The sequence below is a fragment of the Sciurus carolinensis genome, chromosome 18, assembly GCF_902686445.1.
Source record: "Sciurus carolinensis chromosome 18, mSciCar1.2, whole genome shotgun sequence".
NCBI lineage: Eukaryota > Metazoa > Chordata > Mammalia > Rodentia > Sciuridae > Sciurus > Sciurus carolinensis.
The window spans coordinates 20,095,784-20,122,218 of NC_062230.1; the positions used below are offsets into that span (position 1 = coordinate 20,095,784).

General features: G+C 41.8%; 1 long non-coding RNA gene across 1 annotated transcript in view; it reads left to right on the top strand.

The window, feature by feature from the left end:
- The first annotated feature begins 41 nt into the window (after positions 1 to 41).
- Positions 42 to 26,435, top strand: part of LOC124969816 (uncharacterized) — a 42,279-nt gene continuing 15,885 nt past the window's right edge. The window contains exon 1 of the long non-coding RNA XR_007106039.1: positions 42 to 1,155. This is a non-coding gene — a long non-coding RNA (uncharacterized LOC124969816). The remainder of the gene's footprint in view (positions 1,156 to 26,435) is intronic.

Consider the following 26,435-nt stretch of genomic DNA (forward strand, 5'->3'; position numbering starts at 1 on the left):
GCCCGCCCCGCCCCCGCGCGGACTCGCGGCCGTCACGCGACCCGCCCCGCGCGCGCCAGGCTTTCCCGCCGCGGTACCCTGGTCCGCACCCCGCGCCCGTCTGGAGTGCTCCAGTCGGCCCCGGGGCTGGGCCAGGCAGCCTGGGAGCCGATCCACATCTTCCCCTCGATGGCGAGGCAGTCGATTTACCCAGAGCCACCCAGCGACAGTGCGCTAGAGCCAGGACGGAACCGGGGGGCTTGGCCTCTGGAGCGAGGGCTGCAGCCCCAGGGCAGCCGCCCAGCGGCTCCACACGGAACCCTCACCAGGCCTTTGTGGTTTACCACCCTGAGCCGACTCTGCCCCGATGTTAAGTGACCCCATCCCTGTTTCACAGTCGCCCTGGGAGACCTGCTTCTGACCTCTTAGAGAAGAGCAAACGGAAGTCTGGGAGGTGGCTAGTGACTTGGAATCTCTCAGCTCTACCGAGAGCTGGTGAAGCCAGGGGTCCAGACACCCAGCCTGGTGTATTTCAGACAAGAGGCTGCAAAGTGGGGTATGGAGCCTGCCAGCAACTCAGTCATGCAGGTCCTCTGTCTTGTTGCCTGGAGGCCGGAGCTCCAGCCCATATCTCCTGAGAAATGGGAAGACACGAAAGCTGCGATGTTGGCTGCATTTAATTAAAATATGCTATCCGTCTTTTCAAAAAAAAAATAATAATTAAGAGTTTGTGTTGGATTTGACAAAACTAATCCTATTTAATATCATCATTTTTTTTCCCCCTTTAACTTAGACAACCCCACAATACAGGTCTCATCTGATTGTTGTGACTGAAAGACAGAGAGGCCTTGCCTTGTTCATGGTCTTATTACTGTACCCCCGGTGCCTGGGTCTCAGATGTTCAAAAACTTTTTTTGAATGAATGAACTGACTTACGGGTGGGGAATCTGAGATTTAGGACTTACTGAAGTAAAGGTCGCTGTAATAGTGACAGAGCTGAGGCTCAAAATAATGTTTTCTGACACAGAAGCGGAGGCCCTTTGTAATTCCATACTATCTCAGGATCAGATTGTTCAAACTGAAGAAGGGGACCTCAAATACCACCAAGTCCATCCCGATGACCTCCCAGTGAAGATATGAGCTGGAAGCTTTGCCAACACACAGCTCCTTGTTTTAGTAAGTAATCACATTGTTTTTTCTCCCTAGGAAGCTGGGAGTAGGTCCTTGTATGCATTACAGATCAAGAGACAAAATGGAACAGTAATTATGATTCTGAAATTGCTCATAATTAGATCCATGGCCAGGCACTCTAACTCAGATTAATGAGACTGGGTTGCTGATTCCCAATAGCTTACAAGTCACTGAAGGTTTAAGAGTTACTAATTAGATCAGTTATGTTTTTAGTTATTCACTTGATAAACTATTTTTTTTTTTTTTTGTACCAGGAATTGAACCCAAGAGCGCTCAACCACTGAGCCACATCCTCAGGTCTTTTAAAAATATTTTATTTAGAGACAGGGTCTCACTGAGTTGCTTAGGGCCTTGCTAAGTTGCTGAGATTGGCTTTGAATTCGAGATTCTCTTGCCTCAGCCTCCCTAGCCAATGAGATCGCAAGCATGGGCCACCACACCCAGCTATTTGAAAAACTATTAAATAGCCCTGTAATCAAGCTCTGAGCTAGAAATTGTGGAAGATTACTATACTGTGGATTTAATGCTAAGAGAAAGAACTCACTGGAGGCAAATTGCCTGGATTAAAATCTCATTTTTGCCACTTATTTGCTGTGTGACCCTGGACAAATTATCTACCAGATTCTCTACTAATGGAGCTTCTAATCTATTTAAGATGCACATACTTAAATCAACTTAATGGTAGATGCATGAATGTAATAAATACATAATATGTGAGCTCAGGATTGCTTTTTCTGGAGAAGTGAGGAGGGTAATGGCTGAGGTGGCTTTTTGGGTGTATGTGGTACTGGGGATTGAACCCAGGAGTGCTCTGCCACTGAAATCCATCTCCAGTCCTTTTTATTTTTTATTTTGAGACAGGGTCTCCTTAAATTGCTGAGGTTGGCCTCGAACTTTTGATCCTCCTCCCTCAGCCTCCCAAATCACAGGGATTATAGGCATGCACCACTGTGCCTGGCTCGGGGAGGTAGCCTTTGAACCACTGAAAGATAAATTAGGTTGCAGAAGGTTGGGATAGAGGAAGGGCATCAAAGACAAGGAGCAGCATATGCTGAGACACAGAGGCAAGAGTGTAACTTGTTCAGCGTAGCTGCAGAAAAAAAGGGGAGTATCAGGCTGGAGAGGTAGGCTGGGGCCAGATTGAGGAAGGCCTTGGGTTCTGGCAGGGAGTTTACTCAGTAAGCAGTAAAAGCCCTTGAGGGATTTTTGCCAGATTGTTTTGCAACTGCGGGAGAATATAGTGACTCAGAGAAAGCACCATGGAGTTCAGCTTGGAGCCAGGCTTCCTGAGTGGGAGTGAGTTTCCCAGCATGGGAAAGGCTGGTGTGTCGGGAGCAGGCAGCCTGCCACCTCATGCTGCCAGGGCCTCTTTAAAGGAGTGTGAGTGAGATTCCCCTCTAGTGGCTGAGATTGGTATTTCTTTAGAGGATTGGACTGGGATTTCTTAGTCTACTTCATAGTCCACTAATTCCGTGCCAGGTGCCTTCATGTACATTACCTCCTGTAGTCCTCACAGTGGCCATGTGAAGTAGATACAATCAGCACTTAACTGGGAAATAGACACGTAAGGAACCAGAGATGGAAGGGGCTTGGGAATTATTTTTTTCCATCCGTTTGTTCATTATCTCACAGCTCACTGCATTGTTAAAAGTTTTTGTAATGAGTCCTGTTTGACCTTCTCCTTTGTCATTTGGATAAACTTAGACTAAATCTTTTTTTTTTTTTTTTTTTTTTTTTTTTTTTTTTGGTACTAGGGTTATCGAACCCAGGGCCTTGAGCTTGCAAAGCAAGCACTCTAACAACTGAGCTATCTCCCCAGCCCCTTAGACTAAATCTTAAACAAGTTCTTTTTTATGATTTGAAGGTCTGGAAGGTTGAAGAAGAGCATGAATGAACATTCTGAATATTCTCACTTTAACTTGTTTAATTGGCCAGCTTGAACCCAGAAGCAGCATGTATGCAGGAATAGGGATCAGGATGATTTTAGAAATTGATCAAGATGTATGTACTGATTAGTTAAATAAAAAAATTCCGCTGGGTGCAATGGCACATGCCTGTAATCCCAGTGACTCAGGAGGTCAAGGTAGGAGGACCTCAAGTTTGAGGCCAGCCTCAACACTTTAGGGAGACCCTAAGCAACTTAGTGAGACCCTGCTTCAAAATAAAAAGTAAAACGGGCTGGGGATGTGTCTCAGTGGTAAAGTGCCCCTGGGTTCAACCCCCAGTAGCAAAAACAAAAATTCTGTTACAGTTTTATTGTGACACTTCTTCATGTATTAGAAGATATAAGAAGACTGGGGCAGAGGAGTGTAGCTCAGTGGTAAAGCATGTGCAAGGATCTGGGTTTAAACCTCAGCACTGAAAAAAAAAAAAAAGATTCTTTCCTCCCAAACCTGTTTTATTCCTGCCTGAACTCTTTGTGTTAATATCACTATTATCACTATTATTCTCTTAGCATTGACCCCTGTTATTTTTTCATTTTTCCCTCTTTTAGTTTCTCCCCATATCCTCTTTTAGTATTCTCCCCAGTGCCTTGCCAGGGGTTGAACCCAGGGGCACTTAACCATTGAGTCAAATACCCAGCCCTTTTTTGCATTTTTTATTTTGAAAGCATCTCACTAAGTTGCTTAGGGTCCTGTTAAATTGCTGAGGCTGGCTTTGAACTTGCTATCCTCTTGCCCTTTTTTTTTTTTTTTGGTGCTAGGGATCGAACCCAGGGCCTTGTGCTTGCAAGGCAAGCACTCTACCGACTGAGCTATCTTCCCAGCCCCGCCCTTTTTAATTTTTACTTTGAGACAGGGTCTTGCTAAATTACTGAGGCTGACCTCAAATTTGATCGTTCTGCCTCAGCCTCCTGAGTCACTGGGGTTACAGTTGTGAGCACTCCACTGGGCTTAGTCTTTTTTATTTTTTACTTTTGTATGCCTTGACACTTTTAAAAATTATAAACTAGTTATTTTGTAGATTTTTGCCTCAGTTTGGTTTTGTCTGTTTCCTTGTGATTTCTCCATTTAATTTCCCCCTTATTATTGTGTTGTACTGTTATTTTTCTTTTGTCATTGTTTGCTTTTTTAGAGATGGGGTCTTGCTATGTTGCTTGGGCTGGTCTTGAATTTCTCCTGCCTCATCCTCCAGAGTCTGGAACTACAGGTATGTACCACCATGTCTGGTTTTGTACTATTAGTATTTGCTAACTACTGTCCTTTCCTTCAGATTCCTCCTCCTCAATGCTGAAACCACAGCCCCGATTAGGTTTGTACTAGGCAGGAATCTTTCAGTAACAAGTGGTCAAAGACCCAGTTCAAATTGACTTAAGAAAGAAAGGAAGGAAATTTATTGGCTTATTTACTGAAAAGGTCAGAGATAAACATGAAGGCATTGTGGGCCCCAAGGATTCAAACAATGCCATTAGGACTTGGGCCTCTCTCTTCGCTTTCTTTTCTGAATTGGTTCCTTTCTCAGGCAGCCCCTCCTCTCTTTCTGGCAAGATGGCTGCCAGCAGCTTTCAGATTCATGCATGATTATCTTTCAGGAACTCAGCAGGGGGAAAACTCTTCTTTCTTTGACTTTCTGCTTCTATCTCTCTGTCTTCTTGTAACTAAATCCCCCCCTTTGCCTGGCTAGTAGGTGTTTGGAGCCTAGGCAAATCCTTGAACCTGGACCAATGTGGGGTTGGTGGTCTTCTCTACAGACTCATGGAGTGTCTGTTACAACATTTTTCTGTTTAGAAACTTTTAATTCCTCCTGTTGACTATAAAATAACGTCTGAATTCCTTTATTATCATTCAAGTCCTGATGACTTTGATCTAGATCTTTGCAGGCTCCTTTCTTAGATGAAACTTTTGCTGTAGCCCAACAGAGTCACTCAAGAGCTTGCTTATCATATAGACTGCTGTTTCTGTGCCTTCGATCGTTCTATTTTTGTTATTTGGGATTCCTTATGTGGGAGCATCCCAAGTAACAGAATCCTTTGCATTGCTAGGGTTAGATCAGATGCCACTTCCTTATGAAGCATTTCCTGATGTCCTCTAATTTCATATGGTACACCATATTTCATACCTTAGGACCTATTTCATACTTTAGGACAAGTGGCAGATTTGTACTGTATTTACTTATGTATTTATCCTGCCCTCCCCAGTAGAATGTACTTTTTTGGGTGTGGTACTGGGGATTAAACCTGGGGTCCTTTACTGCAGTCCTCTTTTTATTTTGTTTTTTAAATATCGAGATAGGGTCTCGCTAAGTTTTCCAGGCCTCAAACTTGCAATCCTCCTGCCTCAGCCTCCTGAATCACTGGGATTATAGGTGTGTGCCACTGCACCTGGCTAGGTTGTACAATTTCTTGAAGGCCATAATACTGGCGTCTTTTCTTTTAAGACCTCTTCAGTGTCAAGTAGTGTTTTGCACCTGATACATATTTGTTCCATGAGTGAATTAAATATTTATGGCATGGTCATCATACCCTTCATCATCTGGGAAGCCCTTTCTGAATGAGCTCATGTTACTGTGTCCAGGTCCAGCTACTCGCCGCTCAAAAGCCAGTACTTGGGAGATGAGGACTGATGGGAAGGAAATTCATTTTTTTGTTTTGTTTTATTTTTGGTACCAAGAATTGAACCCACGGGCACTTGACCACTGAGCCATATCCTCAGCCCTTTTTTAAAAATTTTATTTTGAGACAGAGTCTCACTAGGTTGCTTAGGGCCTCTCTAATTTGCTGAGGCTGGCTTTGAACTTGCAATCCTCCTGTCTCAGCCTCCTGAATCTGAATTTGCAATCCTTCTGCCTCAGCCTCCTGAATCACTGGGATTACAGGTATACACCACTATGCCCAGCAAGAAATCAGTTTTGTTCAAAGGCTGGTACCTGGAAGATGGCGGGGGAACTATGGTCCTTAAAGTTCTATCTTCGAGCTAGAGATGTAGCTCAGTGGTAGAATACTTGCCTAGCATGTACAAGTCCCCAGGTTTTATCCCCAGGACTGTAAGGAAAAAAAAAAAAAGTCTATCTTTGGGAATTTAGGTACACGAAAGGTTTTTTTTTTTTTTTTATAAGGAAGACAAGGAGGTGGAGGGGGCAGTGGGCAGGAGGGCTATTATGCTGAGTGAGGTCTTTGTCATTTAGGGAGTGTCTCCTTTCTTCTCTGGCCAGAACATCACAAGAGACCTCACTTCCTAGGGCTAGTTCCAGCAACAGTAGTAGTAATAGTACTAGTTCTTCTCCTTCTCCTTTTTCTGTTGTAATGGTACTAGAGATTGAATCCAGAGGTGCTCTACCTCTGAGCCACATCCTAGTCCCCCCTTTTTTCAGTGGTACTGGGATTGATCCCAGGGATGCTTCATCACTGAGCTACATCCCCAGTCATTTTTCACTTTTTATTTTGAGACAGGGTCTTGCTAAGTAGCTGAGGGTTTCATTAAGTTGCTGAGGCTGGCCTTGAACTTGTAATCCTCTTGCCTTAGCCTCTTCAGGCACGCACTACCCCACCAGGATAGTTCCTGGGTTTCTTTAGACAGACATTACTTTTCTGCAAGTTAAACACCACAGCAAGTGGGGCACAGTGGCACACGCCAGTAACACCAGCTGCTTGGGAGGCTGAGGCAGGAGGAGCACAAGTTCAAAGCCAGCCTCAGCAACTTAGCAACTCAGTGAGACCCTGTCTCAAAATAAAACATAAAAAAGGGCTAAAGATGTGACTCAGTGGTTAAGCACCCCTGGGTTCATTTCCTAGTACCAAAATAATTTAGATTCAGCTTCTCTTTAGAATTTAGAAAGAGGGTGCCAGGCGCAGTGATCCATGCCTGTAATCCCAACGGCTCAGGAGGCTGAAGCAGGAGGATTGTGAGTTCAAAGCCAGCCTCAACAAAAGCGCTAAGTAAAAGCAAGGTGCTAAGTAACTCAGTGAGACCCTGTCTCTAAATAAAATACAAAATCAGGCTGGGGATGTGGCTCAGTGGTCGAGTGCTCCTGAGTTCAATCCCTGATACCCTTTCTTCTGCCCCCACAAAAAAAAAGAATTTAGAAAGGAGCCTAACCTTGCAAAGGGCAACTCACAGAGGCGTGGCCACGGTGACACTCAGAGTTGACTGTGTCTCTGTTAAAATGCAGCATGATAAATAAAATACTGTTTTTGATGTGGGAGTATAGTGGGGGTAGTCATCCCTTGTATTGGCTCAGTGTGGTCTTCACACAGCCTTCTCCCTGCCCCCCAATATGTGCTGTTCACATGACTCCCTCATGGTGTTCTTTCCTTCTATGGAACTTAATCACGATTTGTCATTCCAGATTCATTTGTGGGGTGATAGAATACAGTGATTGTAAATGTGAGGGCTGTAAGATCCCTACTTTTTCTGCTTCTGTAAATTTACTTCTGTATTCCTATCAACTGCAGAAGCAGTTCATTATATTATTTCAAAATAGATTTATTTATTTTTGGTCCTGGGGATTGAATCCAGGGGCACTTAAGCACTGAGCCACATCCCCAGCCCTTTTTATTTTTTATTTCTAGATAGGGTCTCACTGAATTGCTTAGGGCCTAGCTAAGTTGCTGAGGCTGGCTTTGAACTTGTGATTCTCCTGCCTCAGCCTCCTTAGCTACTGGGATTATAGGCGAGTGCCACTGTGCCCAGCTCAATATAGATTTGAGTACCTGTGTGCCAGATAAGCAATGGCTAAATTGGAGAGGAAGACAGAATGTCTAGGTTTTAAATTTTTGTTGTTGTTGGTGGTAAGGTACATACTTGAATTTTTAAATAGTTTTGTGAAATATATATCATCCTCTTCTTATGGGGGTTAAGGTGAGAAAGTTGGGTGATTTGCACTCTAGTCAACATAATATTTTTAAAAAATTTTGTTCTTTTTAGATATACATGATGGTAGAGTGTATTTGACACATCATACTTACATGGAGTATAACTTTCCATTTTTGTGGTTGTACCCAATGTGGTGTTTCCCTGGTTGTGTATTTATATATGAACATAGGAAAGTGATGTCTGATTCATTCAGCTGTCTCCTATTCCCACCCCACTCCCTTCCCTTCATTCCCCTTTGTCTAAAGGCCACATAATTGATAAGCGTCAGCTCTTAAACTCATACCCATGTCTGTCTGACTCTAAGCAGAGACTGTAAGTGGGTGACTCTGGGTCAAATTCAGCTCTAGTTTTGCTTTTCTAGATTTAATATGAATGGAATCAGATGGTATGTAGTGTTTGTGAATGATTTTTATAATCAGTGTAACATTTTTGAGATTCATTGATGTCATATGCCTTAATACTTTGCACCTTGAAGTCAACTTTTTAAAATTGAGTTATAAACTGCATACCTTAAAATTCACCATTTGTTTGTTTATTTGGTCCCGGGGACAGAACCCAGGGCCTCTGCATGCTAAGCACAAGTTCTATCACTCAACTACACCCCCAGGCCCCAAATTCGCTATTTAAAAGGTACAGATCAGTGGTTTATATGCTAGTCACGAGATTGTGCAACTATCACCGCTATCCAATTTCAGAACATTTTCATCACTCCCAAAAGTAACTGCGTACCCATCAGCGGTCACTGCCCACATCTCCACTCTCCTGCTCCTGACTACCACTAATCTGCCTTCTGTCTATTCGAGACATTTTTGTATAAATGGAACCACATAATATATGGTCTTTTGAATCTGGCTTTTTTCACTTAACATGATGTTTTCAAAGTTTATCTGGGTTGTGGCCTTTATCAGTACTTTTATTTTTTCTAACAGCTGAACAATATCCTGTTGCATAGGTATACCACATTAAACCCAGTGGCACTCTACCACTGAGCTACATCTCCAGCCCTTTCTATTTTTTATTTTGAGACAGAATCTCACTAAATTGCTTAGGGCCTCACTAAGTTGTTGAGGCTGGCCTTGAACTTGCAACCCTTCCACCTCAACTTCCCAAGTTGCTGGGATTAGGGTTGTTCACCATTGTGACTGGCTCTGTATGAACATTTTTTTTCTTTAGTTCTCGACTTTATTTAATTAATTTATTTATATGTGGTGCTGAGAATTGAACCCAGTGCCAGGCAAGCACTCTACCACTGAGCCACAACCCCAGCTCCTGCTATGAACATTTGTATACACATTTTTGTGCAAATATATCTTCAGTTCTCTTGGAACTGAATGTGTATGAGTGAAATTGTTGGATCATATGGTAATTCTGTTTAATTTTTTTGGGGGGGAGGGATTCTAGGGATTGAACTTGGGCACTCAATCACACATCCCCAGCCCTATTTTGTATTTTGTTTAGAGACAGGGTCTCACTGAGTTTCTTAATTCCTCGCTTTTGCTGAGGCTGGCTTTGAACTCACAATCCTCAGCCTCCTGAGCTGCTGGGATTACAGGTGTGAACCACCACGTGTGGCAATGTTTAATTCTCTAAGGTGCTGCCAAATTGTTTTCTATACTGACTGCACTGTTTTATATCACCACCAGCAATATATGGGAGTTTCATTTTTTCTAAGTTGCTATCAACACTATGATTACTTGGTTTTTTGTTATAGTCATTCTAGTAGATGCGAAGAGGTATGCTTATTGACCATTTGAGTATATTTTTTGGAGCAATGTCTATTCAGTCCCTTCCTTGCCTTCTTATGTCTCTCTCTCTCTTTCTTGGTACTGGGGATGAAATCCAGAGGTACTCTACAACTGAGCAACATCCCCACCTATTCATTTTTTATTTTAGGACAGGGTCTCACTAGGTTGCTGAGACTGGCCTTGAACTTGTGATCCTCCTGCCTCAGCCTCCCAAGCTTCTGGGGTTATAGGCATGCCCCAATCCACTGTTTGTGGTTTCTTCTTTGACTCATTGGTTAGTTAATAGTGTTGTTTAATTTCTACATACTGTGAATTTCCCCAAAATTCATTCTTTCTTTTTTTTTTTTCAGGGCCGAGGACCGAACTCAGAGCCTTGCATGTGCTAGGCAAGCACTCTGCCACTGAGCTAAATCCCCAACTCCCTAAATTTCTTTTTACTATTAATTTCAAATATTATTTCTTGTGATCAGAGAACATACTTTGTATGATTTGAATCCTTTTTAATTTACTGAGGCTGACTATGGCTTAGCTTGTAGCCTGTCCTGGAGAATGTTCCATGTGTACTTGAAAAGAACATGTATCTGCTGTTGTTGTGTGGAGCAGTCTCTGGATGCTTCTCAGGTTCAGTTTGTGGACATTATTGTCCAAGTCTTCTATTTTCCTGTTCTTTTACTGCCTAGTCAGTCTGTCTAGTAATGAAAGTGGGTTATAGAAATCTCCAACAATTATTGTTGAATTTTTTACCCCCACAATTCTTTTTTTTAATTATTTTTTATTTTTATTTTTATTAATTTTTTAAATTTTTACAGACTGCATTTTGATTCATTGTACACAAATGGGGTACAACTTTTCATTTCTATGGTTGTACACGATGTAGATTCACACCATTCATGTAATCATACATATACATAGTAGGGTAATACTGTTTCATTCTACTATCTTTCTGTCCTGCACCCCCTCCCACCCCATTTTCCTCTACACCATCCAAAGTTCCTTCATTCTTCTCTTCTCCCCCCCATTCCCCTCATTATATAGTGTCATCCACTTGTTAGAGAAAACATTTGGCCTTTGGGTTTTTGGGCTTGGCCTATTTCACTTAGCATGATAGTTTCCAACTTCATCCATTTACCAGCAAATGCCATAATTTTATTCTTCTTTATGACTGAGTAACATTCCATTGTGTATATATATATACACCACAGCTTCTTTATTCATTCATCAATTGAAGGCATCTTGGTTGGTTCCACAATCTAGCTATTGTGAATTGAGCTGCTATGAACATTGATGTGGCTGCATCACTGTAGAATGCTGATTTTAAGTCCTTTGGATATAACCGAGGAGTGGGATAGCTGGGTCAAATGGTGGGTCCATTCCAAGCTTTCTGAGGAATCTCCATACTGCTTTCCAGAGTGGCTACACCAATTTGTAACTCCACCAGCAATGTACGAGTGTGCCTTTTTCCCCACATCCACACCCACACTTATTATTGCTTGTGTTTTTGATAATAGCCATTCTAATTGGAGTTAGATGAAATCTTAGGGTGTTTTTAATTTGCATTTCTCTAATTACTAGGAATGATGAGCACTTTTTCATATATTTGTTTATCACCTATATATCTTCTTCTGTGAAGTGTCTGCCCAGTTCCTTAACCCATTTATTGATTGCTACCCCCCAATTCTGTCAGATTTTGCTTCACATATTTTGGTCTTCTATGGTTAGGTACACATCTGACTATAATTTTTTTTCCTCTTTGATAGATTGACATTTTTATCACAGTGAAACATTTTTCATTATATGTAGTAATGTTTTTTGTTTTAAAAGTCTGTTCTGTCTGATATTAGTATTGCCATACAACTTTCTTAGGGTTGCTTTTGCATGATATTTATTTTTCCTCCTGTTACTTTCAATCTATTTGTAGCTTTGAAACTGAAGTGTGTTCCCTGTAGATTATCCAGTCTGACAATCTCTGCTTTTTGATTGTTTAATCCATTTATATGTAATATTATTGATATGGTTGGAATTACAAGTGCCATTCTTTCTTTTGTTTTTATATGTCTTATGTCTTTTTTGTTTCTCTATTCTTCCTTTACTGCTTTATTTTGCATTAAATGAATATTTTCTTTTGTAACATTTAAATTCCTTTAATTATTCTTTACAATATATTTTAGTTATTTCCTTAACAGTTGTTTTAGACTAATCTATTTCAGAATCTACTTCCAATTTATACTTAATTCCATTGAGATACAGAATATTCCTCCTTTCCTACCTTTGTGCTGTCATTCTATACATTGTTACATGTTATAAGCCCCAGAATACATTACAGTGTTATAATTGTTGCTTTAGTATTTATTTATTTATTTTTTGCTTTGTTTTTTGGTCATAGTAGGGGTTGAACCCAGGGGTGTTTTGCCCATGAGCTACGTTCTCAGCCCTTCCTTGTTTTTATTTTGAGATAGAGTCTTGCTAACTTGCTGGAGGTGGCCTTGACCTTGTGATCTTCCTGCCTCAGCTTCCTGAATCACTGGGATTACAGGCATGTGCCACCATGTCTGGCTGGTAAATTTCTGTCTATAAATTGAGAAAAAAAGGGGAGTGATTATGTACTCATAGTTTTTCTTATTTGTCTCATCATTTCTGGTCCTCATGATTTGTTTCTGTGGTTCAAGGTATTATTGCCATCTCTGTCACTTCCTTGCTTCAGAGACTTCAGTCCCACCTACCTGTGCCATTGTCAAATGAATTATATTCATATATATTATAGATTCAGCAATACAAGTATATACATAGTACATATATAGTAATTGTATATATGTAATATATTACAATTATTATTATACAATACAATTGTATAATATACAATTATACAATATATTGCAATTATTATATATCTATAATTGCATATGGTTGCTTTAAAAGCATTTAAGGGAAGAAAAGAAAAATATACGTTTATATTATCTTTCATTTGATATAATCACCTTTATTGATGCTCTTTGTTTTTCAAGTGAATTCAGTAGGTTTTCTTGCGCTCAGCTTGAAAAACTAATTTTAGTATTTCTTGTAAGGTTGGTCTGCTGGCAGTGAGTTCTCTGTTTTTGTTTATGTGGCAATGTCTGTCTTTCTCTCTCTTTTTCTTCCTGTGTTAGGGATCAAACTCAGGGACGCATGAATCTCTAGGCAAGCTTTCTACCAGTTAGCTACATCCACAGCCCTTTGGGAATGATTTTCTTCTTGTGAAAGATAGTTTTGCTGGACGTAAGATGGAAGGCTGAGGGAAGAGGATCATGAGATTGAGGCCAGCTTCACTCAGCTGTCTCAAAATAAAAAATAAAAAGGACTGGGGATATATATATATATATAAAAAAAAAGACAAAGAAAACAAGATTTCTAGGTTGACTATTTTTTTCCTTCACTAAAGTTGATCCTAATATCTTCAAAGATTTCATATTTGTGAATTCACTTGCCTGCTAAAGTTTATCTGTAACTTCAAAATCAATACTCTTGGTGCATTCTTCCTTTTGTTTCTTTCTTTCTTTTCCCCTCTTTTAGATACTGGGGATTGAGCCCAAGAGTGCTCTACCAACAGAGCTACATCCCCAGTCCATTTTATTTTATTTTGAGACAGGGTCTTGCTAAGTAGCCCAGGCTGGTTTTGAACTTGCAGTCCTCCTGCCTTAACCTCTGGAGGTGCTGTCATTACAGGTGTGCAACACTGCACCTGGCCACGGTGCCTTCATGGTCATTCCTAGACATGTGTAGGTCAGCAAAATATTTAGGTCACCAGGTGCATATGCACAGTTGAGGTTGAACAGGTGATGTCTGTCATTTGTTTCAGCTCTCATACTGTGAACAAGTGTCTTTTTCATGGTCCGATGTCACAGTCTTGTGCCTTTTGTTGGTGCTTGCATTGTTTAAAATGACCCCCAAGAACAGTGAGCGCACTCGCGTGCAGACGGGGACACACACACACACACACACACACACACACACACACGGCAAGCCCTGCCCCACTGCATCCCCAGCTCTCCCTCTGTTCTTTGCATTGCCTAATCTCTCTCCATTCACCTTCAAGTTTGCTTATTTTCTCTGCTAATTCAAATCAACAGTTCAGTTGCTATATTAAAATTTTCCCTTTATATAATATGCTTTTCCTTTTTTCTTTCTTTTCTCCTTCCTCTCTCTCCTCTCCTTTCCCTCCCTCCCTCCCCCTCCCTGCCTTCCTTGTGCTAAGGATTGATCCCAGGGCCTCATGTACACTAGGCATGTTCTCCACCACCATGCTTCACCCCTAGCCCAAGATAATGTCTTTTCTTTTCTTCCTCCTCCTCCTCCTCCTCCTCCTCCTCCTCCTCCTCCTCCTCCTTCTTCTTCTTTCTTCAACCCAGAGGTGCTTAATCACTGAGCCACATCCCCAGCCCTTTTTATTTTTTATTTTGAGACAGGGTCTCACTAAGTTGCTGTGACTAGCCTTGAACTTGTGATTCTCCTGCCTCAGCCTCCCCAGTGCTGGGATTACAGGTGTGTACCACTGTGCCTGGCAAGATAATGTATTTTCAACTCCAGAATTTCTAATTTCTTTTTGGCTTTATATATATATATATATATTTTTTTTTTCTATCTCTTTGTTGGTATTCTCTCTTTGATGAAACACTATTATCATGCCTTCTTTTATTTTTTTTTAAAGTGATTCCTTTAGTTCCCTGAACATCTACATGCTGGCTACACTCAAGTCTTTGTTAATCTGACATCTGGCCCCTCATACAGTTTCTGTTGCCTGCTTTTTTTCACCTGTGACTGGATCACATGTTCCTGTTTCTTTGCATGCCTCATGATTTTTGTTGGAAACAGTACATTTTAGGTGTCATTTTGTAGTATTTCTGGATTCTGGCTACTTCTCCCGATCTAGAGGTTGTTTTGTTGTCTGCTTTTTGTTTTGTGACTAGGCTATTTTAGGCAAGTCTGCTTCCCCTGGCATGAGGTCTTTGGCTGCTCCTTGGACTGTCTCTTTCTCTAATTTCTGGATTAAGTTTTTTTGTTTCACTTGGCAAAGTGCCTGTTGGGCTCCACTAATTATTAGCTGATTGCTGTATTGTTTTTGACAATGCCTCGGGGCATATATTTCTCTGTGGTTTGGTCCAATTAGATTTGGGCCGGGGTAGGTTTTGAGGTTTGTTCTGACCCCGGATGGCTCTTCTTAGCTGTCTCTTTCTGTGGTTCTCTCTGGGGAGTTAGGTGGCCTATAGTTTAACCTTATTGCTCTTAAAAGCAATTTTCAGTGTTTTTTTCAGTGAACTTTCCCACAATGTGTTTCAAATAAAGTCAGTTCCTTTGGGGAGGTTTTGGGTCTCAGTCTCCTCTTCCCCATCTTCCTCCCCTGCCCTCTCCCCTTCCCCCACCTCCTCCCCTCCCTCCCTCCTCTCCCTCCTCCCCCTCCTCCTCCCTACTGGGGATTGAACCCAGAGGCACTGAACCACATCCGGGTCTCACTAAATTGCTGATGCTAGTCTTGAATTTGCGATCCTCCTGCCTTAGCCTCCCAAATCGCTGGGATACGGTCCGATTGAGTCCCTTACAGACTGCCTGTTCCCCTGGGAAAAGTCTCTGAGCAACTTTTCTGAGCACAACAAGGAGCCATAGCTTCCCTTGGCTTGCCTCTCCCAGCATGGCTTCTGTGCTCTACAAGCAAACTGGATGAAGGATGCTTGACTGTCACACTTGAGGTAGAACCTTCAACCCGTGGGTCAGAGGAAAGGAGTCCTTACCTCTGTGCCACACTCCCCAGAAATGTAGGGTTTACATTCAGTTTGGGGTCAGAGGAAGTGAAAAATAGCAGCAACCTGACGCCGCTCCTGGTGAGTTGTGGTAAGCCTTGACTGACAGCTGAGGGGAGTCTTGCCTTGGCCACACCCACTGAGGGTGGAGTTTCCTTCAAGCTGAGCTGGATGAGAGGGAGTTCAGGAGAGAGTTGATCTTGGCTGAAATCCCAGAATCTCCCTGAACACTAAAATTTAGTATTTTCTTTTTAAATAAATGGCCCTTCATTTGTTCTATGCCATTAAGACAGTTTCCAGAAACTTTGCTTATTTTTTAAAAGGTTCGTCTTCACCAGCTTTGCTGGTTTTGCTGAGGAGTGAGTGGATCCACAGAGCTCCCCACAGTGCCAACTCAGAGCTTGGCTCTCCCGCACCTTTTCTTTTGAAGCCTTTTGGTTGGTCTGTTGTTTGTCCTAACTGCTGGTCACCAGTTCAGGTAGCTGCAAAGTTAAAACAGTTCAGGTAGCTGCCTGTAAATGTTTTTGACAAATCCTCATTGGGGAGAAGGCTTTTGCACTCCACATGCACCAAGTGAGGTCAACTGTGGACAGCCTTGCAAGTGAGCCCTCCCAGGGGACCTCAGTCCAGCTGCTATAATGACAATTATTTTGGAATAAGACGTTGAAAGAACTCCAGTTCTTTCCTGTTCCCTCTAGTGGCGGCCAGGTTGCACTGAGAACGTGGGCTGGTATTTTTCAGGGTTGCAACAGAGCTGAAGAAGGGGGATGGGGATGGGACACTTTAAAATGCCACAAAGCTCCCTGTTTTTACCAAGATGCAGCTATTTTTCTTGAATAAGCATTCCTCAGGTTGCTACAAGCTTTGGTTAACTTCCAATTTCAAAAAAAATTGGGCCAGGCCACGTTTTTATTCTTTTTTTTTCTTTGCTTTTAGGAAGGAGTGGGTGTTCATAGGTCCTTACTCTGACATTTTTGCTTACGCCATGAAAATCAGCTTTAATAATTACTAATGTTCAAGCTACCATAGCCCTCCAAATTACTATTCCTGTGCTCATGTTTCTTTGTATCATCTGCAAAGCTTTCCTAAAAGGCTTTGTCTCTTCCTTCAGGTCAAGGCAGAAAGTAAGTCAAGACCTAAAGGTCCTCCTAACAGCATGGTCATCCTGCTGTGATGCTGTGAAAACAGGAAGTGAGGTTTGTTGAGCATGCAAGGTTCCCACTACTCGTTGCTCACAGATTATCTGAAGAATATGGAATTTAGAACTTTGTCAGGAAGACTAGTGCCAATGTCATTGGTAAATCCTTTCATAAACTACTTTTTAGAATTTCTTGAAAGTAAGAACAATATTTGCCTATCCCCAGTACTTCTCCTACTTTCTAAAATCTCCCAAAGGTTGTCTACCATGGTTCCAAAACTATGAGTACAGATTCTTTCAGGCTCTTGATGAGCTGAGTCCAGATCTGGAATCTGGAACATTTCAGTTGAGTCAGTGTCCTCTTATTTTTTAAACTCTTTGGGGCTTCAGTTTCCTCTTAATGCCAACATTAAAGCATTTTAATCTTGGGCATCATTCTTTTTATAGAAAAGAGAAACCCAGGTGTGGTGGTATGTGCCTATAATCTCAGCTACTGGCACATACCAGTAGCTGAAGTGGGAGGATTTCAAGTTTGAGGCCAGCCTCAACAACTTAGGCAATGTTTCAAAATAATACTAATAATAATAAATAAAAGGACTGGGGATGTAGCTCCCTGGTAGAGTGCTTGCCTAATATGTGTGATGACCTGGATTTGATCCCTAGTACTGAAGAGTGGCGGGGTGGGAGGCAGAGACAGAGACAAAGCAGATGAAAACTGAGAGGTTCTGCAAGCTGCTGAGATGTTCTGCAAGCTGAGAGGTTCTGCTTTCTCTTGGTCATCTGTTAATATTACACCATCTACACTAAGCAATGAGCTGATTTCTTCCTTCTTCTTGCTCCAAATATAGCTATCAAAGCCCTTCTTGTTGATAACATGTTTCGTAATCTCAGCTCATTCCAAGTTACAACCATCCACACACTCTTTTTATAGGTCTCTACCAGTCTTTTGCATTTATCTCTGGCCTAGGTGGCTCTTGGTACCTTTTTTTCCATCATGGCGTTTCCTGTGCAGCCCTTCGGTGCCTTCGGATGCTCTTCCCACTGCTTCTTCATCAGGATTCAAAAGTAATAAGGAAAGAATTAGGGGCTGGGGGTATAGCTCAGTTGGTAGAGCGCTTGCCTTTCATTCACGAGGCCCTGGGTTTGATCCCCGGCACCACAAGAAAAAAAAAAAAAAAAAAAAAAAAAAGAAAGGAAAGAATTGGCTTCCCCCACCCCCGCTCATTAGATATTCTTGAAATGATAAATAAAATGGTATTTTTTTTTGTTCAATATTAGAACATAAATATCCAGCACATCCAATGAGATAGTTGTTCATTCATTTAGTATCCAGGGGTTAATCTGTGCATTTTCAACTTAGCATCCTATGAGTAATTTACATTCTGGTGGCAGGGACATTCTCTTGTTTGCCTGGAGTGCACTAATCCACAGTTACATACTGCTTTTTCCCTGAGCCCTTTTTTCAGTTATCTGTCACTATACAAAAATATCATCCCCAAATTAAATGGCATAAAACAACAACAAATTGTTTTTAACGCCCATTGATTCTGTGGATAGAATTTAGAAAGGGCATAGCAAGAAAAGATTCTCTGCTCCAGGGTGTCTGTGCCTCAGCCGGGTTACCCTGGACAGCAGGGGCCAGCTGGAACTGGGGGCTCCACTTCCAGTCTGATTTCTCCACTCACGTCCCTGTGACCTGCGCTGGGTTGGCTGAAGGGTGGGTCCAGATCAGAGGGGCGTGTCAACAGTAGAACCTGTGTGTGTTCTGACCTGTACAGTTGTGGCAATGTCCTTGGGCAGCTTATATGGGAGTTCCAGACTCCAGGACAAGTGTTCTAGTGAGCAAGGGAAAACTCCTGGGTGTTCCATGACCCAGACATGGAAGTCCCTTAGTATCATTTCCACCACACTCTACTTATGGAAGCAGTCATGAGCCAGCCCAGAGTCAAGGGCAGGGGATAACAGACCCGCCCTCCTTTTTTTTTTGGTACTGGGGAATGAACCCAGGGATGCTTAACCACTGAACCACATTCCCAGTCCCTTTTTAATATTTAATTTAGAAACAGGGTCTTGCTGAGTTGCTTAGGGCCTCCGTAAGTTGCTGAGGCTGGCTTTGAACTTGTGATCCTCCTGCTTCAGCCTCTTGAGCCGCTGGGATTACAGGCGTGTGCCACAGACCCCGTCTTTTTTTTTTGGTACTGGGGATTGAACTCCGGGGGCACTCAACCACAGAGCCACATCCCCAGCCCTATTTTGTATTTTATTTAGAGACAGGGTCTCACTGAGTTGCTTAGCACCTCACCATTGCTGAGGCTAGCTTTGAACTCGCAATCCTCCTGTCTCAGCCTCCCGAGCCCCTGGGATTACAGGCATGCGCCACCAAGTCTGACTACAGATCCCATCTTGAAGGGAAGACTTCAAAAAACTTATGGCCCAGAATTGTCCAGCCACCCCACAGATAGTAAGCTCAACAAATCGGTTCTTTTTTTTTTTTTTTTCAAGACATGTTTTAGTTGTAGATGGACACAATGCTTTTATTTAATTTATTTATTTATTTTTCTGTGGTGCTGAAGATCGAACTCAGTGCCTTACATGTGTTAGGCCAGTGTTCTACCACTGAGCCACAACCCCAGCCCTATGATTATTTCTTTAAGTCATAAATAATTACATATATACCAGGTACCATGGTGCACACCTGTAACCTCAGTACTTGGGAGGCTGAAACAGGAGGATCACAAGTTCAAGGCTAGCCTCAGAAACTTAGTGAGACTCTCTCAAAATAAAAGGGCTGGGGATGTAGCTTAGTGGTAAAAAGGCCCTGGGTTCAATTCCCAGTACAAAAAACAAACAAACAAACAAACAACAACAAAAAAAAAACCGTATTTTAAAATTGCCCTAGCCAGGCATGGTTGTACATGCCTGTAATCCCAATGGCTCAGGAAACTGAGTCAGGAGGATCAAAAATTTGAGGTCAGTCTCAGCAACTTAGTAAGGACCCTAAGCAACTTAGCAAGACCCTGTTTCAAAATAAAAATTAGAAAGGACTGGGGACATGGCTCAGTGGTTAAGTGCCCCTGGGTTCAATCCCCTGTACAAAAATAAATAAATAAATAAATAAATAAATAAATAAATAAAATTGCCCTAGTTTTACAAATGATTGTTTATAAAGGTGAAGTATGATCCCTGGAAGACTACCAAGCCAGTGTTCAGAAAAAAAAATTTCCCCTTTGATTCATCAAAATATCTTTTTATATAAAAATACACTTCTTAAAATAATACATCAAGAATGGGAAAATTCCTCATCTCAATTGGGGTTTATTTATCTTTTTTTCACACTTACAAATGCACATCTTAGGAAATCTCTGAGGTTTGTTATGAAAAACGGGCTCCCCCATCACCCATTTCCTGTTCCACAGAGGCAACTACATTCAGCCTCTTGAGCTGATTCTTTTGTACTTACCCTGTATCTCTAAACAGCATGTTCATACTGTTACTTCTTCACTTTCTGGTTTTAGGCATTATCTATGTGCGTATCGGGGGGTTGCAGTGCCGGGGTTGGAACCCAAGGCCTCATGTGTGTATCTCTCGTCATTTTGAAAGCTGAAGCTTTTTTTTAAAAAAAGTACTAGGGATTTAACCAAGGGTGCCTGACCACTGAACCACATCCTTGACCCTTTTTATTTTTTATTTTGAGTAACGGTCTCACTAAATTGCTGAGGCTGGCCTCAAACTTGTAATCCTCCTGCCTCAGCCTCCCAAGCCACTGGGATTAATTTTCACCTCTCCTTCCACAGCATACGTAAGTATAAACAGAGTACATACACACTTGCTCTCTTCATTCTTCCCATGTTATTGTATCACAGTTCTGGTAACATAGACATCCAGAGTTTACATAGACTATGTAAATGCTCTCTCCAACTGAACCAAGGTTTACTATGATTCTTTTTCCTTGCTTTCTTCCCCCTCCTCCCCACCCCACTGAGTTAATAATTATATCATATTTTTGTTGTTTTGTTCACTTTGTTGCTATTTTGTTTGCTAATTCAATTCTAAATTCTACCTTGAGGTGTAAATCCCTAGATTTTCTATTGGTTGTATATTATTATCATTGTTGTTGTTGTTGTTGTTGTTATTATTATTAGATACTGGAGAGCAAACCCGGGGTGCTCTAGCACCCCAAGCTATTTTTATTATTTTTATATATATATATATATATATATATATATATATATATATATATATATTTTTTTTTTTTTTTTTTTTTTTTTTTGTGGTGCTGGGGATCAAACCCAGCACCTTGTGTTTGCAAGGCAAGCACTCTACCGACTGAGCTATCTCCCCAGCCCCTATTTTTTAAAATTTTGAGACAGGGTCTCACTAAGTTGCTGAGGCTGGCCTTGAATTTGTGATCCTCCTACCTCAGCCTCCCAAGTTTCTGGGTTACAGATGTGTACCATTGCACTAGCTGGTTTTATTTGATTTTTATTTAAAAAATATTTTCTAAAGTTGTTGATGAACCTTTATTTAATTTATCTATTTATATGTGGTGCTGAGAATTGAACCCAGTGCCTCACACATGCTAGGCAGGTGCTCTACCACTGAGCCACAACCACAGCCCTGTTTTTATTTTTTTAAAGATACCTCTCTGTGACCCTCTGGCCTGCTTCCTTCTGGAATGGTTATTTTCCAGGCCTGCTGCATGGTTGTCTGCTTAAGATTCTCCTTGTTATGGATCTGGTATGTTCTGCAGAGCTCGTGTGCTGAAGGCTTGGTGCCCAGTGTAGCAACTTTTAGGAAATGATTGGATTGTGCAGATGTAACCTCATCAGTGGCCTCATTCATTTGATGGATTAGTAATTTGGATGAACCACTGAGCGTAGGTGGGCATGATGGGAAGAAGCAGGGCACTGGGGTGCGCCCTTCAGGACTGTCTTCTCCCCGGCCCCTCCCTCTCTCTTGCTGTGTCCCAGTTGTCACGAGCTGAGCAGCTCTCTTGTGCTGCACCTTGCTGGCATGATGTTTTTGCCTCATCTCACTCTCAGAGAAATGGAGGTGGCCAGCCATGGACTGAAATCCCTGAAACCACAAGCCAACATAAATCGTTCCTCTTTAAGTTTTTTTGCATCAGATATTTTGGTCACAGCAGTGGAAAGTTGACTAGCACCCCCCTTCCCTATTGCGTTAGCTGTTTCTTTTTCTTTTTGGTGTTGAGGACTGAACTCAGGGGCTGACTACCACTGAGCTACATTCATTCTCAATCCTTTTTATTTTGTTTTTAAATTTTGAGACAGGGTCTTACTAAGTTGCCAAGGCTGACCTCAAACTTGAGATCCTCCTGCCCGAGCCTCCCAAGTTGCTCGGATTATAAGTATGGGCCCACTGTGCCTGGAAGGTTAATCCATTTTCTGAGGTAGATATCTTATAAAGAAAAGGGGTTTGTTGAGCTCCCAGTTTTAGAAGCCAAAGGCCAAGACCAGGCAGCCCCATCTGTTCAGCCTCTGGTGTGGAGCTCATGGTGGATGGCACCACAGTGGCAGAAGCTTGTGTGAGAGGAGGGATCACGTGGCAGGATAGGGAGCCAGAGACCAGGGTCCAACCAGTCTTGCTATTCCCATAACAGTCCACTGTAGCGGGTGAGAGCGCGTCGTCCCTTCTGGCTGCTGCACCACCGGTGACCTTCCACCAAGCCCCGCCTCTTAAACAGAGGGATGGGTGAAACTGAGATTTGGTTAAATCATACATACAAATTTGACATTGAATGCTTTCGTCTAATGTCCCGTGACTCTTGGTGTCCATTCATACTTAAGCATGAAGCGATTGGAAAGCTGATTGAAAAATCTCCACCTGTGGACAGCTGATCCGCTGTGGCCTGGGCTGTAGGGTGACCCAGCTGGAGGCCTCCCAGGGAGCTCCTGAGGCCGGTGCCTTCGGGTGTTTCCTCTTGGGTTGGTCACGTTCCCTACAGAAGGTTCTTCCAGTCTCTTGCCTTAAGGTGTCAATTCTGTTTTTTTTTCTTTCTTTCCTTCTTCTTCTTCTTCTGCTGCTGCTCTTCTTCTTCTTCTTCTTCTCTTCTTCTTCTTCTTCTTCTTTCTTTTTTTCTTTTTTTAAATTTTGTGGCTTCTGCAAATAAAATCTGTTGATGTCTCATTTTTTCCAATGCCAGCTCAAGGTTCTGTTTTATCAGTTCTAGTAAGTAACTACATGTTCATCTAATACCTGGTTTTTTAAAAAAAATGTTCCTATTGTCTTTTCTCCCTTTCTTATAGTTCTTGTGGGTTTGTGGCCTTAGAAATCTTCTCACTGCCATTTTGTTATGATTTGGGCAGGAACTGTATGTGATTAACCTACCATCTTTAATTGGACATGGTCCAGTTTCTTTTTTATTTTTGTACTGAGGATTTAACACAGGGGTGCTTTACCACTGAGCTACCCCCACCCCAAGTCCTTTTAATTTTATTTTGAGACACTAAATTGCTGAGGTTGGCTTCGAACTTTGCAATCCTCCTGCCTTGGCCTCCTGAATCGCTGGATTACAGGCGTGCACCACTGTCCTGCTCTAGTTCCTTCTGAGTGAACTTTCCTTGAAGTAAAACATGTAGACATCAAATTCGTGTATGCCTAAATTGTTTTCTTCCTAAAAAGCTGTTTAGAACTTCAGAAAAGGAAGGAATAGCTTCATGAAAAAATGGACACTTCAGAGATGTGGGCTGGGTTAGATAGGTAAAAGGAAGAGAAGAAAAATTTCAAAAGTGGGAGACAACGAACTAGCCAGAAATGAAGGGGTGAATAAGAGTTGGGAGGCCAGGTGTGTGGTGTGTGCCTGTCATCCCAGTGGCTTGGGAGACTGAGGCAGGAGGATGGTGAGTTCAGCAACTTAGCGAGACCCTAAGCAACTCAGCAAGACTCTGTCTCTGAATAAAATATAAAGGTCTGGGGATGGCTCAGTGGTAAAACATCCCTGAGTTCAATCCCTGGTACCAATAAACAAACAAACAAACAAACAGATAGATAAATAAATAAATAAATGGTGGGAGAAGCACATGGAGGGTGGATAGTTAAGAATCTCTGAGGAAATGCTTAGTTAAAAAAAATAAATAAATAAAAAGAGAGAGAACCCCGAGGGCTAGGACAGAAGATCAGATTTTCTGCTAGAAAGAATGAGAACATTTTATCATGTTATTCAGCTTCAGAGTGTTGCAATCAAACATTTACACATTTTAATGTTGATGGAGACATTTACAAATATAGATGAAATGTGATAATTTGTACTGCTTCTTGATAAGATCCCCAGTTGGTGTTAGTGATGTCATATAATCACACCAGCTATGCGGGTGAAAAAGTAGGATGTCAAGGCTGAACCTGATGTTGGAGCATCAGAAGTGGATCTCAAGGAAAAGGAAAATATATCATGAGGCTTTGTGATGCTGGCAACAGGAATATGAAACTCATTTATAGCCTTGAAATGACACGATAGAATTGAAATAGAAAGTGTATATGGGTACTCATTTATTGAAAAAACAGGGTCAGGAAGACAAAGTACAGAGAACTTGAACTTGTCAGTTCAGGTTTCAACACTCTTCAACAATCTGTGGAAGCTAATGGTGAATATTTTGAAGATTTGTCTTTAAATAGGGTCTGCTAAACCCAGTGCAGTGACACATGCCTGTAATCCCAGCAATTTGGGAGGCTGAGGCAGGAGGATCACAATTTGAGGCCAAGTTTAAGGCAACATATGAGGCCATCTCAAAATAAAATAAATAAATAAATAAATAAAACCTACCAGGTGTGGTGGCTTATGCCTGTAATCCCAGCATCCGAGGAGGGCTGAGGCAGGAGGATTGCAAGTTCTAAGCCAGCTTCAGCAACTTAGACCCTAAGCAATTTAGCAAGATCCTGTCTCAGAATAAAACATAAAAAGGATTGGGGGCTGGGGATATAGCTCAGTTGGTAGAGTGCTTGCCTCGCAAGCACAAGGCCCTGGGTTCAAATCCCCAGCACCACCAAAAAAAAAAAAAAAAAAAAAAAAAAAGATTGGGCATTTGGTTCAGTGCTTAAGTGCCCCTGGGCTCAAAACAAAACAAAATAACAAATCTTTGTGATGTAGCTCAGTGGTAGAGCAGCACCCCTGTGTTCAATCCCCAGTACCAAAAGTAAATAAATAAAGAGGTGTATTATAACAATTTTAAGTTCAAGTTAAAGTGCTGTATTTTCTGTACTTGTTAAATGCATAAACCTTTACAGGAAAAATCAAGTGGTGTTCAAGTAAAGGATGTGCAGGGCTGGGGCTGGGGCTCAGCGGTGGAGCACTTGCCTAGCATGTGTGAGGCACTGGGGTTGATCCTGAGCACCACATAAAAATAAGAAAAATAAACAAATAAATAAAATAAAGGTATCATGTCTATCTGTAACTAAAAATATTAAAAAAAAAGGATGTGCAAATTGTGCAGGACACCATGAGTGAAATTAGTGGTTGCATGCGAACACATTAGCATTCTTCAGCATTAGCATTATCCCTTCTCGTTGTGTTTCCTGATGTTGTGCTTGGTTTTTAGACATTTTATAAATGCTGTTAATCCTACCATTGCCTCATTAATGTTAGAAGTACAGGTTAGAAGGTTTTATGGTGTTATGGTAGCAGTTGGGCATACCCATAAACCCAGCAATTTGGGAGGTAAGGCAGGAGGATCATAAGTTTGAGGATAGCCTTAGCAATTTTATGAGGCCCTGTGTCAAAATAAAAAATAAAAAGGACTGAGGATGTAGCTCAGTGGGAAAGCACCCCTGGGTTCAATCCCCAGAACCAAAAAAAAAAAAAAAAAAGGTGTTTTAGTAAAAATGCATAATTGTAAGTCATAAGGAAATGGTGAACCATTATGCATGTATTAGATGAATTTTCCCCCCAAAGAAAGCCATCCTGAAGAATAGAGATCTAATTGTGCAATCTGTAAAGATGTGTCAATGACCTTAACCAAGAGGAAAGGAAAAGGGATTGGCAAATATCGCCATTGCCCCTTAGCTTGATATTAGCTGAGAAAGTCACAGCTAAGCTTGGTGAATGTGTTGGGCCGAAACTTTAGTCACAAGATTGGAATTTCATGTGTCAAGGCCCTTCTAACCTCAGGAACATCGGAGTGGGTAACCAGGGGGCAAGTGTGGGCACGGATGGCTGTTAGGGAGTCCTGCTGACCCTGAGATTGTCAAGGAAGGAGGTTCCTTCTGCCGCAGCTGTCAATGGCAGTGTTCCATGAGGATCAGAGGAGCTAGTCTTAGAGCTCATGGATCAGCGGAGACCCCAACCTCATGGAAATACAAACAGGGGATGCAAGCCATGCAAATGAATGAAAGTATGAACAGCCCTTTGGGATCTAACCTATTTGTAGATGAATGAGCTTCTTTATTAGTTACTGAAACATTTTTTCAAATAGGACATGTAAGTAATATTTATTGAGCACTTACTGAGTGTAGGGCTCTAGGAAGGCAAAGATGAATAAGAATTGATCCTGTCCCCAAAGAGTTTACAGTGCAGAGGAGAGTGTACCCTTATAAATGGATGACGTTAATACTTTGTGTGATTGTACACGCTGTAATTATTATAATAATCCTGTATTAGAACAGGGAATTCTCCAGAGGGTGCCTGGGAACACAGAGGAGTACTTACCAGGAGAGTCTTCCTGGAATAGGCAGTGCCTGATTGTAGTCAAAAGAATGAGAAAGATGTCATACTAGGGAGAGGGAGGGAGGTGGCAGGCAGCAGGTAGTGAAGGAATTGGGGGTTGAGTCATGGAGGGTCAGATGTGCCACA